This window comes from Crocodylus porosus, unplaced genomic scaffold (genome assembly GCF_001723895.1).
Source record: "Crocodylus porosus isolate Cpor-Errol unplaced genomic scaffold, CroPor_comp1, whole genome shotgun sequence".
In the NCBI taxonomy this organism is placed as follows: domain Eukaryota; kingdom Metazoa; phylum Chordata; order Crocodylia; family Crocodylidae; genus Crocodylus; species Crocodylus porosus.
This window is the reverse complement of record NW_017728886.1, coordinates 219,871,891-219,886,587: the sequence shown is the minus strand read 5'-3', so window position 1 is coordinate 219,886,587 and position 14,697 is coordinate 219,871,891. Positions and strand designations below refer to the sequence as shown.

Below are 14,697 nucleotides of genomic sequence, written 5' to 3'. Positions count from 1 at the left end.
GATGTCTATGAAATCTATGAAACACACACAGTGTCACCCATGTCATGAGTTTTGCTTGTCAGCATCTTGAAGTGCAGTTTCCCTGAACACCCTGCACTTACCTCCTTGAAACTTGGCAGGTTTCATGCCCTCAGAATGGATTACCATTCCTGTAAGTTTCATCCAAATCAGGCCAGAAATGATGAAGTTTTAGGCTGTTTCAAGCTTCCCCATTATAGCCTACAGGCGAAACAGCAAAACAGGGTCAAAACAGTGAAACTAAATGGAATGAAATGCAGTTCCGGTGAAATGCAAGTTGAAATGGAACGATGCCGTTTCCCAAAGCCCTAAGCGCAACAGGGAGCTAGGGGCTCCTGTTACTTTAAGACAGGGATGTCACCAGGTGGGTAGGGAAGATGGCTGATTCTGGGCTCCCTGCAGGGCAGTAGGCAGCTGGGGCCCATGAGTGACCACTTATCCCTAATTGGGCGAGACAGTTCTGAAATGGGAACATCAGTCCTGCTCCTGGGGCTGTGTGACTCTGGGACAGCATTTGTCCCAGATTCCAAGTATCACACAGGGATCTAGACTTTCCGTTCACTGTGGAAAAAAGCAGGAAATGGCAGGCTTCCCCTTGCAGGCTGGCAGAGTCCCAGCCTGCAAGGTGATGCGGGGAGCAGGACACAAGGGGCCCCATGTGTGTGCACTCATACATGTGGCCAGGAATATAGCCCCAGGCAACGGGGTGGAGAACAGCTCCCTGCTGCCCTGCCCCCAGGAGCCCTGCACTGGCCACACCACCGTGCAAGCTGCTCCTTGCCTGTCCAGCAGTGGCAGGGGTGGCAGCACAGAGTTGTGCCCCCTGCTGGGACTCCCAGGGGAAGGGCAGCAGGGCAGGGAGCCCCAAGCCCCTAATGGACAGCCCACATCCACCCCCACTGCTCTGGCCATGCTGCTGGTGGGGGAGAAGTGAGGGAGGGAGAGGTGGGTAAGTGTCTGGGTGTCCTGGCTTTCTATTTTAAAAGGGTAGTCACCTTAGGGCCAATAGGCTGAAAGTTCCTGCTGCAGGGTTAGCTGCCTAGCAGTAGGACAATAGGGCAGCACCCTGGTGAGGCAGCAAGAGCATTGCTATAGTTTAGCCGAAGGAATAGCAATAAGCTGCCCTGGAGGCTGAAGGGGCACTGGCAGCCAGTGGGGAGAGCACCTGACTGGAAGGGGAAGAGCCCAGGGATATAAGCCTGGGCTTCTGAGGCAGAGGAGCAGTGTAGCGCTGAACTCTATAGGGAGAGGAGCTCCTGCCAGCACAGGCTGGAGTGGAGTGGGAGGTGCAGGCCATGGCAGGTGCTCCCGGGGCTGAGCGCCAGAGAATGGGAAGGTGGCTTGGCAATTGTATGAAGACCCTGGTGGGGGAGCTGAGTGTTTGAATTTAAAGCAACTCTTTGAATTTTTGTTCTAGTCTAATACCAAAGGACTGGGTTGTGGCTATGTGGGAAGTATGGAGGCCACAGTGGGTGCCTGAGGAGCACCCAGTTTAGAGCCTTGCCTCAGTCAGGGACTCCAGGGGGTTAGAGCTGAGACAAAGAGCAGCCTTGCCTGCATCATTAACCCCAGGCTGGAATGAGACCAGAGCCAGACAGGACCAGTGGAGCCCAGGCCTGAGAAAGGCGAGACCATGGCCAGGGGATGGTGGACCTAGGCGGAGGGGGGTGCAGCCAGAGAAAAGGGGCCAAAGCTGGGAAGGCTATCGCCACAAAGGTTTGAGGCCTGAGAGGTCCAAGCATTGTGGTGGGGTGGGTGGCCCCTCTAAAGTGATACTATATAACATCTGCAAGACATGGGTAGATGGAGGCCATGAATATAGCCCATAAGGCACCTGGTATTCTGGGACAACAGTAGAGCCAGAAGGACCACAACTGATTGCCCGAGTGGGAAATTTGCTGTGGACTGGGCCCTAAGGGCAGCTTCCCCAAACCTTTTGAGCAACATCAAGGCATGGCAGAGGAGATAACAGGAACTAACACCTGGAGGTAACACCCTGAGGGGTCAGAGTGAACAGGAACTGCATGCCTACCAGGAGGCATGGCAGCATCACTGGACCACAGGTCCTGTCACAGGGAGGAAAGCTGGAAAAGGACTCTTATCTCTAGGGTCTCCTAAAACTGGAAGAGGCTCTGAAAATGGTATTCCAAAACTGTAAAGTAGAAAAAGAGTCTTTCCTAAAATGGAAACCAAATAATGAACAATAACTCCTTACTGTTTTTCTCATTTTACAGGGTTGGCCCCTTAAGGACACTGGCATTAACCACTGCCCAATATGTGGCAAAATTGCAAGTAAAGAGGAAAAAAACCCGTTGTTTATATGACCTCCCCACTGAGTCTGGGACCACACGTGAGAAACAAGTGTTTGTGCCATCTACTCTGCTAATTGCTAAGTATGGAATGGGTGGAGCCAGGAGTGAGTGGGCAGAACTTTTGATGTCAGCAGTGGGCCTGGGCTTGGCATGAAGGTGGTATGGACATGAACAAAGAAAACAGAAGAGGACGTGTTTGGGCAGGCTGGAGAGGTTTCTATGAATCATGGGTGTGGAGTAGAGGGCATTTCTGAGTCAAAAGAAGGCAAAAGACGAAGAAGAACAAGGATCAAGAGGCCAAGAAGGTGGCGTTGCAGTCACTCAGGAACTGGGAGCAGGGAAACATGTCTTAATGGGAGCCGAGCTCCTTCAGCCCAGCAAATAAGTGAGCTGTTAGTCTGCCACTATCTCCCACAAGGTGCCAGAGTGGCTCCAAGTAAAGCAGGCCACGTTCCTGAGCTAAGTGTTGTCCCCTCACCAAGCAAGCTCTAAAGTTAAATTACTCTTAACCATTCATGTAACCTTCAGCTCCATTTGCAGAGGTTTGATCGTTCCCAGCGTTATCAGTGTTTGCAGTCTTGCTGCCGTTTCCCTTTTCAAAGACTGCAGGTTAAAGACAACAAAGTCATTTTAAATTTAATTACGAGGAATTTTTTTTCCAGTCCTCAGGCAAAGCTCTGCTATTTGGAAAATGCTTTGAGTATCCAAAGAGGTCCATGCAGGATGGATAATAACACCTCAAACAGACAAGCTAGCCTATGCTGCAACAAATGTTTTTACAGAAGAACAAAAGCACTTAATGATTCTCTGAGCTTCACTGAGCTCCTACCCTTGGTTCTGGGATCCCCTGGAAACAGACGAAGCTACTGCCTGGAAGGCCACAGAAATGCAGCTAAATGAGCTTGCTGTCATGGGGGATGTCTGTTGGTGCACATCAGCCATGCATGCGGGCAGAGATCTGTAAGGCTACGGCTGATTTTTAGGACTGTGCAAAATTTCACCAGCTGTTTCATTTCAACACTGTTTTGACTCGTTTCAAGACCAAAAAAGCAAAATTGAAATGAAGGGCTTTGAAACAGTTTTGAAACAAAAGGCAATCTAAACATTTCAAAATGTTTCGAGTTTCGAAGCTGAATCTGAGGTTGCCTGCAGGGAAACAGAAAGTAAGGAGAGGGAAGGGGAAGAGGGGGATGCACTGCTCTGATATTGACTGTGACTGTTCGGCTGCCTGAAATGGTGCTGGTGCTACTAAGTTATTATTTGTCGTCATTTTAAAGTGGTGGACTGGACTGAGTCTGTAGGGAAGGAGACCTAATTGGGACAGACTACCGTGTCATGTAGAGGCCCCAGTGCCAGTGAGGGCACACCTTAACACACAGTCACATATGTCACGAGTTTTGCTTGTCAGCAGCTTAGGTGTAGGGGTTTCGGGGAAACTGCACCTTATCTCCTTGAAACCTGGTAGCCTCTTCTGAGGCCATGAAGCCTACCATCTCTGCAAGTTTCATCTGAATCAGGCAAGAAATGACAATAGGCAGTTTCATGCTTCCCCCTTATAGCCTATGGGCGAAACATTGAAACTGCTTTTGAAACTAAATGAAACACTGTCCTGTAGAAATGGTAAAATGGAAGTTGAAATGAGATGGTAATGTTTTGCACAGCCCTACTAGTTTTCTTTTATGAATCCCTAGTTCTGCAACCACCGTAGTGCAGGAGGTGCATGGCCTGAGTGGATTGGTCCATTCTCCATGATATTTATGTCAAATGGGAACACAACCATTTCCCTTCCTTAATGAAAAATTATAGAGTTGATTCAGGGATTAAAGTAGCCCCATAAATCTAATTATAGTTACCAGCTGTCCAATTTTCAACATGCTGCTTAACTTCCCCTGTTTTCAAGGTCTTCTGTTTTTATAACTGGACATTTTCCCTCTGCGGCTGTATCCACATGAGCATGGACGTTTGTTTCCCCAGGGACAAGAGGCAGCAGCACACTTTGTGCTGCTGCTACTTGTCCCCAGGAAATGCTCGTGTCATAACACCCTCTGGTATGTAGCAGGTTACCCCAGGTGTGGTAGGGAAGGACGGGGCTAGCAACTGCTGGCCCCAGCAGCCTTACTTAGAGTCCTGAGGGCTGGGGAAGCTGCAGCCACTATGCTCTTGCAGCTGGGACCCAAGCCAACGGCCAGAGTGTGATTCCAGCTAGCCAGGCTCTGGTTTTGGGCAGTGTGCTGCTGCTGCTATCATATACACCACCCCACTTTTTTCTGTGCTGGTTTTTCTGACCCCAGGAGATCCCACAGTCAACCCCACTGCCCCTGTGCTGCACCCGTCTGGACATGGCCTGCTTGTCCATTGCTGCCCATGTTGCTACAGCAGTCATAGCAGCATCCTCACTTGCAAAACCCTTTTTAACAGCTGAAGACAGGTAAACAACTACTGGAACCTTTTCTCAGAGCAGAGATACTATCTCCTTTCCAGCATCCTCTGTCTAATAGATTTATTTGAAATTGCTTCTTTTTCTAATGCTAGAATCAAAGCAAACAAACATCTCATTTGTAATGGTCTTGACTGTCCTGGGGTTTTACTTAGATTAGAACAGGCAGGGCACAGTCATTTATATAATGCTGCCTTTCTAAGCTGTATCCCTGTTCCTCTGTCAGTAGGTGTCCAGCAAGAGCACAAAGCCTGGCCATCCTATCTTAGGAAAATCCGCAACAACCTTATGGATGCAAACAGCCATGTCCTGGGAAAAAGTGTTAGCACATGCAATCCTGTATACTTCAGAGCTACTTGAAGTGGGACAGTAGACTAGTGTGTCTGTCAGAACCTGGGACAAAGCCAAGGTCTATTTACAGCCCATGGAGGCAATTCTCAAATTAGGGGTCACAAGCCCAACCAGAGTTGCAGTCTACCTGTGGTGTTAAGTCCCATACGTATTCAACCACCTGAGGTCAGCATGATCAAAACTGGAGTTGCATAGTCAGAAGTCAAATCATAAACTAAGCCAAAAATTGGGAACTGCTGGTATAACCAATGCCGTGTCTTCTTCAGAAGTGGCACAGATCAGACCAAGTGCCCCAAGCCTTTAAAAGTCTTGCATATTTACACTAATGTGCTTATGTCATATCTTTTGTAATCTATGAAAGAGCCCTAGTTTTTAAGACCTGCTTGTTGTTATAGAAGATGCACCAATAATAAATTACCCAATCTCCACCCACTTTGTGATGCCCTTAAATAATGTAATTAACAATCTGACCACTGGATGTTACTGTTCTTCCAAACAGCTGCAGTTGGAGGGAAGGGAAAAGTTATCCGATGATAAAATCTTCTGTTTTTTCACCTGAATAATTAACACAGTAAATCGTGCATAGATGGCTATGATGTATTTAGCTGCCTGTCTCTTTGCCCACGGCATGGGAAGAACTAGAGAAAGTTATTACTAGGTTACAAAGGGAAATCTGCACCCAGCAATAAGCAAATGAGTTGCAAAATTAATTAGACCTAGGACTCCAAATATGTATGCACAGCCTGACCCAGTATTAAAGAGAATATCATGGCTTTTTGGGGCACAATATAGTCATATTCCAGAAATAAGTCGTACTTCTCATATACCTTTGACCACCTAACATATCCTCTACCCATTAATGCTTTAACCTTAAAATGATTAAGAATACAAACCTCTAAGCACCTTTCAACACAGGCCATTTTTTAAAATAAAATAAAAAATTAGCCAGAAAAACACTTCCTTCTTTCCCTCTAAAAGTGGAATTCACCACAATGGCATTACATTAGACAGAGGTTCAGGAAGGGTTATGTTCTGTTTTGGTTTAGGAATAAATACATATTCTAATAGCTCATGCCCTAGCTAATTCCTATCTTTCCACTGAGTTACTCAATATCCACTTCTATGCCCAGAGTCCCAATGAATCAGCCTGTAAAACCTTGATATTTTTATGCATCAAAAAGCAATTTATTTAATAACATTTTAAAACCTCCAAAAATAATTATACGCTTTTTTCTTTCTCCACAGAAGCTAGAATAATTGAAGTATGGCCAGGAGCTTGACTTGCATATATATATCAGAATATTTACAGGATCCCATTCACTCCAGATTAGGCCCAGTATGAACTCAGCAACAATGTTTACAGGAGACTTTTACTGTGGAGCTGCCTAATTAGCTCTGCAGTAAACATCTTGGTGTCTACATGTGCAGGACTATTAGGCTAGATAAAACTAATAAACTCCGCAGCAGGGTAGTATTTGTAAATACAAGATTTTTTACTCCACAGCTGTGCACATGCAGATGCTGGCTTAGCTAGCTAGGGCACAAGTGAGCTTCAGTGGGGGAGGCTGCCTGCCAGCTGGCCCTGCACTGGAGTGCCCTTGTGTCCCAGCCAGCCCCTCCACAGCACGCTGAGCCAGGCTGAAGCAGCCACAGGCTAGTAGACTGGCCCCTCAGGCTCCCTGCCAGCTGGGATTGTTCCAACCTGGCTCAACATGCCAAGGTCTTGGGCACATGTGTAGATGTGGTGCCCAGGAGCAATAAACTGGGGTTTATTGGTTTTCATTAGTAGCCACGTATATACCAGCAACTGGTTTTCCAGATGGAGTGACACAGGAAAATGGTCTCAATAAAAAATTAAAACTCTCAAATATCAAATAGTTCCCCTGTGAAATAAGGCCAACACAGTGATTTGGTGTTAGATTTTATGAGCATGAGTTGGGAATACATGAGATGCCTGATTCCAACTCACAGTAATAAAACCTTTATCACCACCAGGTATTACATAGCGCATTGTGCCTACACTGAATATGCACACTAGATCTGTTTGCTGGTTTCTTTCCTTGTATTTTATAGTAGGCAAGCTTTACTGAAAGAGGGATATAGGAGCATGTTTTTTAAAAACCAGATTTTGGCTTAACTTAATTTCCTACTATCTTTTGCATAATTAGTTGATCTTCTGCCTCCCCTCCCTCTGGGATCTCCTACTCTGTTCCTCTTCAAGTTTTTTATTCTTGAGGCCATTTCCCCAGATTTGAGTTTTTGCTTTCTACCATATAGCTTCTCTTCAGGCAAAATTCTTCTGTTATAGATCAAACAAAATTTAAATTTACTGTGTGAATCCTTGGAGCATCGTCTGCATTACGTGCATGCACATGTGTTTGTGTTCTACTGATGTGCGCATGCACATGTGTTTTTGTTCTACTGATGCCCCTTATGGCAAAACTTTCCACAGTTGCAGCCACGGTGATGTGCCTGTAACAATTCATCACTTATTTATTTGTATTATAATGGAATTTCATATTCTCACTATATAAAGTTAAAGGAGCTCCCCAATTTTCACTCCTTTGCAAGCTAAGCAGAAATTTATATGGTGTACACTGTTCAGCTGGAAACAGACATTCAAGAAGCCTGAGTCTGAACTGGTTCAATCTTTGCAGGTTAGTCTAACCTGGCTAGGCTAAATTGATTTGAAACTGAACAGACATTCTCTCTGAACTGAGGAAATTCAGGCACATGCCTGCAGTAGCTCAGGCTAGAGGCCAGGGGACACTAGAGCAGCCCTCCCTTCCCTTCTTCAAGGAGCTGAGCTGAGGTGGGTGTGGCCAGGCCCTGGTATGACTCTCTCATTAGGGAGGTTTGCTTGCAAAATCACAGGCTTTTTTCCCTGCTGGCTGCTTAAGGGGAAGGAGTTTTGCCAGCCCCAAGTCCAGGACTAGCATTCTGAGGCAAACGGGGTGTGTGCAGTGCATGCATCTGTTGATGATACAGAGCTTTTCTACTGTCTGCAGCAAACTGACAGGCAAGCAAGCTAGTGGGGGGCGGGGGGCATGCCTGATAACAGTCTTTATTACCTGATTAGCAAAACTATAGCCTTTCTTAAACAGCTTACTGGCTGGCCTGTTGATTAGTTTCTAAAGCCCCGAGTGATCACTGTTCTGTCTGCCTATCCCAGTGAAATTGGAAAGAGACACACACACAGTCATCTCTCAGTATTAGCTAGTATACCCCATGCTGGCTACAGTCCCTGCTGTGGCAGAGAGGAGGAAGGGATCCTGCTAAAGCAGCAAGTGGCGATGGGGGGTGGGGAAGAGAGGGGGCATGGGGAAGCCAGCAGACCCTCCTGTGCCTATAAGTTGGTGCTGATCTCCAGCCAAGGAGCAGAGGGCAGGGCCCAGCTCTGCTGGGGAGCAGAGAGCCCCACCCAACCCAGAGAGCATGCTGAGATGCTGGGGACTCTGATTTAACTTAAATCAGCAAGAGGCCTGGGACAGACATTGCATAAACCAGTTTGTGCCAAATCAGTTAAGTCCGATACCACATTCAACCAGGTTTATCTCAAACCAGTTAAAGCAATTTTCAAACTGGTTTATATGCATTGAATATCTGTTCTGTTACAGGTTTTGTTTTATGTATAATGTCTGTCTCTAGCCTTCATGTCACATACAATTAGCTAGGCACATACATGTATGACATGCTGCTGAAAATGACACAGACTCATTGTGTAGAAAGGACATCTGTAGCACAACATGCAATGTCACCCATTTTCTTTTCATTCCACATAAAGTCACAGTGTGGGATTCCAGGGCCTATCCACCACAAATACAATTCATTGTTGTTGTTACAGCCTTTATCTTTAAACAATAATTATGCAGTGAGAATACTATTTATTTCTGTTAGAAATAATTGCTTTATTCTATTTGAATAGAATATTTTGGAACAACTCTTGGGTCCTATGTTCTTTTCTGAGGTCACCATGTGCTAGCTTGTCCCACGTATCATGGAGAACAAAATGTCTGAAGATAGGACTAATTGCAACCCTACAGATATGCTCCTGTTTGAGGAGTGAAATGTTTGGATGCTCATAGATGGTGGTATACACCTAGTGGACAGTCTTTCTGATCCTGTTGCTCCTAGTCAGGATGTTACTCTGTATCCTTTAAGAAGGTGAACCCTTCAGGAGCCCACCTAATAGATGGCAATGGCCAGCTTAAACCACAGACATATGCATAACCACATTTATGCTGAACTCTTTAAATCCTCCAACTGCCAAACATCACATTTACATTTGAGGTGATGAGCAATCAGAAATAGGTCTACAGAGGTACTGGGACGTAGGGGAATTTGAAAGGTGTGAGCTGATAAATGAAGGGAAAGTGTCACCCTGGTAATCCATTTACATGGAACGGAAGCGATCAGAAAAGCTCTGTCAGGGTATTTCTCATAATTTTGATATAGCTTTAGCTCATTGTGGTTTACAATAAACCTTAGACAGTTGAAAGGAAAAGCTATTTGCTTACCGAACCTGCCTTGTCTCCATTTTATATGCAGAGATTCTGCCTCACCCTGGTCAGGCTGCCAGAGAAAGCTGTGTTGGCATGACCTTTCATATACAAATGGGAAATTTGGGTTTTTGCTCCGACAGTATAATTACATGCACTTTTCAGACAGATATATATGCAAAAGGAAGCTCAGATTAGGGCCTCCTACATTTAACAATGTCTGCTTTTCCAGGGCAGAACATTCTGCACAGGTTTGCTATGCAGTTGTCCTTTTCAAGATTTAAATACAGGATTAACTCAGGTGATAAACTAACAAAATGTCACTCTGTGATACATTACCCATAGTTCTTTAAACAGAAAATGGTCTGCTGCAGACAGGACAGAGATGCTGCAGAACTTCACTGATAGGCAAAGGTTTCACTACCCCAGCTGCCACCCCAGTTGCTAACACAAGAAACGCCCCTGCTCACTTCACTTCTCCTTTACAAATGATATGAACATTTCCTTTTGAAACTTGTTCTCGTTTTAATGTTTTCTGAAGCTACTGCAACTTGTGCAATAAAAGAATCAAATAAGGAAACAGACTTGAATGCATGCTAAAGTCAGAGCAATATGAAATAATCAAATTCATTGTTCCATGCTACCAGTATTTCATAACTATGAGATGCTGGTAAAGTTATAGATACCTCCAGTCACCTCCATTGTATTATACTAGTACCTGGTAATAATTTGCCCATGCTGTACATAAGGTAAAATCCAATCCACTTATGGAGATGAAGGGGAACAGACTGTTCAGCTTCCAGTGAAATTTTACTGGAAGGTCGGTATCTAATTCCTTTATGCTCTATTGAAAAAAATTTCAATCGCAGGATCAAAGTAATCAGGCTCTTTGCAAGTGGTGTACAGAGGGTCCAGGGAAACCAATAGTTACCATGCTAGAGCAAGGACCTTACCACATCCTCCCCTCAAAGTGCTGCATAGCTCAGTGGACTGGAACAGCAACAGCAACTGCTCCCATGGCTATGTGGGGTAATGGGGCCATGAGATGTGAATCTGTGAATTCTGTAGCTCCAGTCAGCCCCTATTTTGGCCTATAAAGGACCTGCACACAGGCCTTTTCCAGAGAGCACAAGGGTTATATAGGTTTCCCAGTGAAGTGTCTCCATGTATAAGTATCCTAAGTAGGTGGCTGTCCCAGCGGCCTGCAGAGGGTTCGGGACCGAGAGCGTGGTCAGGAGTAGAAAGGTAAGAAAGGTTTATTGACTTAACAAAAACAACGCTAGACGTAGTAACAAGACAAACAATGACAGACAATAATAATTTTCATAGGCAACTTATTGGCAGTCCTCTCTGATGCCTGATGTATGACAAGTTTCTCTTTCCATAAAGCTCAGCGAAGTCAGGCGTCCCCGATCAGTGCTGTCCGAGGGGTACTGGGAAAGACCCTGGTATTCAGTCCTTGAGGAGCCCACTGAATCCAGGCTAGCAGCTAATCTGTAATTCCTTTCACAGAGCTGTATCTTCCTTCTAAATGATTTCCAAATGTGTTAACCAATTTATAAACTTCCAAGCTATGCTGATAACTTATAGCCATTCAGATTCTTTTTACTTCAATTGTCCTTAGACTGACCAATAGCAGTACAAGCCTTGCATTCTTCTGATAAGGTTAATTGTTACTATGTGACAGGGCCTACCATTTCAAGGCTTTGCTATATTTACTAGGCCTCACTACATCTTTGACTTTAATTAGGCTCTTAGCAACAACATATAGCTTAATATCTGAACAAATGACAGAAAAAAAAACACTTGGTCTAATCTTCATAGAGCCTTCAGCAAGCACCTTTATCACACAGACAATTTTCAGCTGTCACAGGTGGCCTTAAGAGTGGGTGACATGGGTGATCACCCAGAGCATTATGGTCGGGGGGGCACCAAATACATACACATGTGGGTAGCCCACTCACAGCAGGACTGTCCTTTTCCCTCCCCAGCCAACTCCTGCACCAGGCAGGAGAAGTGGTGCCCAGCCCGCCCCCCACCTCTAGCCGCTGCTCAGGGGAGCTGGGCCAGGCATGGATGGGTAGGGTGATACTTGCTGCTGCCCGCCTGCCCATTTGCTTGGCACAGCATGATGCTCTGCCTCCCCACCAAACTGCCCCATGCCCCTGCCCAGCTGCCACTGCCTCTGCTTGCAGCAGTGCTGATTTGTGTGTGTGTGTGTGGGGGGGGGGACTCCAAAATACAAGTTCACCCAGCTCTGTCTACAAGCCAGTATAGGCATTGTTGTAAAGTCTGAATTAGAACTTTGTATCTCCTTATTTCCCAAAAGCAATTTACAAAGATATGGAATGCAAACTATAGTGGAACATAGATTCAAAAGTACATAAAAATACAAGTTTAACTCAGGGCCAGAAAGATGATGTTGGTTGCCTGAGGCCCAATGTTCCAATATTTCTGTTAAAAAAATAATAATAGCACGTTTTCCTTTTTCTACCTGCTAAAGTTGTGGCATCTTCCCTGCCATAGTGTAGACTGAAGAGATAAAGCATAATCCTAAAGATTAGGAGATCAATTTTACATACGACCTTGGGTAAGTTGCTTGGCCTTCCTGTACCTCATTTTGGTCTCCATTGTAAAACTGTAACTCACTTGTTCTGGGCCATAATTCCTAGACTAAGAAGTTTGCATTCATTTCATATCATAAACTACACATATTAAATAGTTGCCTTGGAGTGTTAAAGTGCTGTCCATCACTCTAGCAACTGAATGCCAGATACCAAAGTTCAAGTTTCAATGCAAATTTGCCTTTGAGAAGGCCGAATAACAACTAAATGAAGACTTCGGAATTAGATCCTACACTAGGATGTGAAACATGGTTGGCCTGTCTAGTTCATCCCTTAGGACCCACACAAAAATTTCAACAGGGACATCTAGAAAAGTGGAGTCCTGAACATTTAGCCATTCCAGACTCTAATGCTATGATAGTCAATATCTTCAAATACTGCCCAAAGCAGTCTGTCTCCAGACCCTCTGACAGCTCCGTCTTCTGGTTGTTCATTCTACTGCTGAGCAGCCTGGTGTGGCTCCTCCAGTGCATGCCAATTGAAAAATACTGCTCAGTAATCTGTAAGGTTCCCTCTCCCCTGTAGAAACAGCTGTCTAATGTCAAATTCCTCCTTGTGCGGCTCTGCATAATTGAACTTTTTGTATTCTCAGCCAAGGAAGATGTTTCTCTTTCCAAGGAGTTGCTGGAAATGAGCAAGCACTCTCTAAAGAAACTCATAAAACACTGATGTGGGTCTCCGTGTCAGGATGGTCCTCTCTGAGCCCATGTACCATTTAACCTCCCTCTCCTTATTTCAGACCTACCTCAGACTCCAGCTTGCTTACAGTCTCTTAAATCACAACTCCTTACTCAATTTAATGTAAAATATAAAATGACCAATGAGAAATGGGCACTGTTAATACTATAACTGTGTCACATCAACCACAAGTAAATCCATGTTTTGTTGCCTGTATGCCTCCCTCCCTTTTCCTGTCTTCCCTAATATTGTTGTGATTCATGTAGAATGCAAGCTCTTGGAACTAAAAACATGTTTCCAGACTGTGTACAACACTATATGGTCATTTAGAAACATTACATTGTATTAGGGAATAAAATGAATTAATAAACCACAACAGCAATGATTGGTTCTTCATCTCCTTCTACCAGTAGGCAGAGTTAGAAGGTAGTGCCATCAGCAGAGGATAAAGGTGGACAGTTTGCTTTCATCTGCTCCAATTTTTAAAGTGTTTAATATCACCAGACCCAGAAGCAACCCTCTACTACCCTGACTTTTCCTCTTGTTTCCAAGTGGAGATACTCAAATGGATTTGTGTAGGACTGCTTTGCCTACGTGTAGAAGGGGAAGAATGTGCCTACATCAGGAAAAATGCCACTTACATCTCTGATAGCTCAAGTACATGGAGCATCTGAGCACCTCCAGATAGGGTAGCAGATTTATGCTCCTAATATACAGCATTTTCTTTTCCTTCTTGGCTGTGAGGTACTTTCCCAAATAGGTAACTCAAGTGCACGTTCCCAGAAGACAGCCCTTCTAGGCCTTTCATGCCTCTGTAAAGCTTGCATGTCTTTTCAGATGAAGGGGTATATGCATTTAAAGCTAATCTAAGCTCTGCTTCCTTTAATCTACACATTTACTCCTGTAATGAACACATGTTTTATTACCTTTCAGCATTAAGTCCTTCAGCAATTCACCTATAGGACTGAAGATCCTGAAATCTCTTAATCCATGCTAAGTAGATAGAGCTTCCTTGTTATTGCCAGGTCATTCAGGGGAAAAAAGAAAAAAAATAAAATAAAAAAATCAAGAGAATGTGGAAAATAACTTTTTTGAACAGGGAGAGAAAGAACAAGTCACCTTTCATCTTTTTATGAGCAGAATTTAATTTAATTCACTAATATTTTGCCCATTCCAAATTCAATCTAGATAAAATTCACTGGTCATTCACTTATGATACAGCTGTTCACGACCAGAACATTTGTGCAAACCCAGAACTGTAATACAGGGAGTCCCCTCTTAGCACTCTTAATTGATTCTGGGAAAACCAAGTGTCAAGCAGAACTACGCTAAGCAAAAACCATTTTCCCATAGGAATGAATGTAAAGAGAGATAATTGATTACCGCTGCTGCCTCTCCCCTCTCCCCCACCTGCCTGCCGGCTGCTCCAGACCCACATGCCAGCCTAGATCCTGTGCTCCTGCCGCCTCGCCCTGGGCCCCCACCAGTGTGGAACCCCTGCTCATGCTCGCCCCCCTCATACTTCTTGCTGCCACTGCCTTTCCCTACCTCCCCTGCCCGCGGACCGCTCCAGTCAGCTCCACATACTAGCCCAGGCCCCACACTTCTGCTGCCCCACTCTGGGCACAGGCCCCCACTGACCCTGGCCCCAGGCCCCATGCTCCTGCCACCCTGCCCTGAGCATGAGCCACCACTGGCCTTGGCCCTGGGCACCAGCATAGGCCCTGCACTCATGCCTGCCCTCCCACTTGTTTGTTCTCACTACCACTTCTCACCCC

General features: G+C 45.1%; 1 long non-coding RNA gene across 1 annotated transcript in view; it reads right to left on the bottom strand.

Moving 5' to 3' along the window:
• The window catches only part of LOC109319831, a 21,252-nt gene extending 14,731 nt beyond the window's left edge, over positions 1-6,521 (bottom strand). The window contains exon 1 of the long non-coding RNA XR_002103638.1: positions 5,161-6,521. This is a non-coding gene — a long non-coding RNA (uncharacterized LOC109319831). The remainder of the gene's footprint in view (positions 1-5,160) is intronic.
• Positions 6,522-14,697: the final 8,176 nt, after the last annotated feature.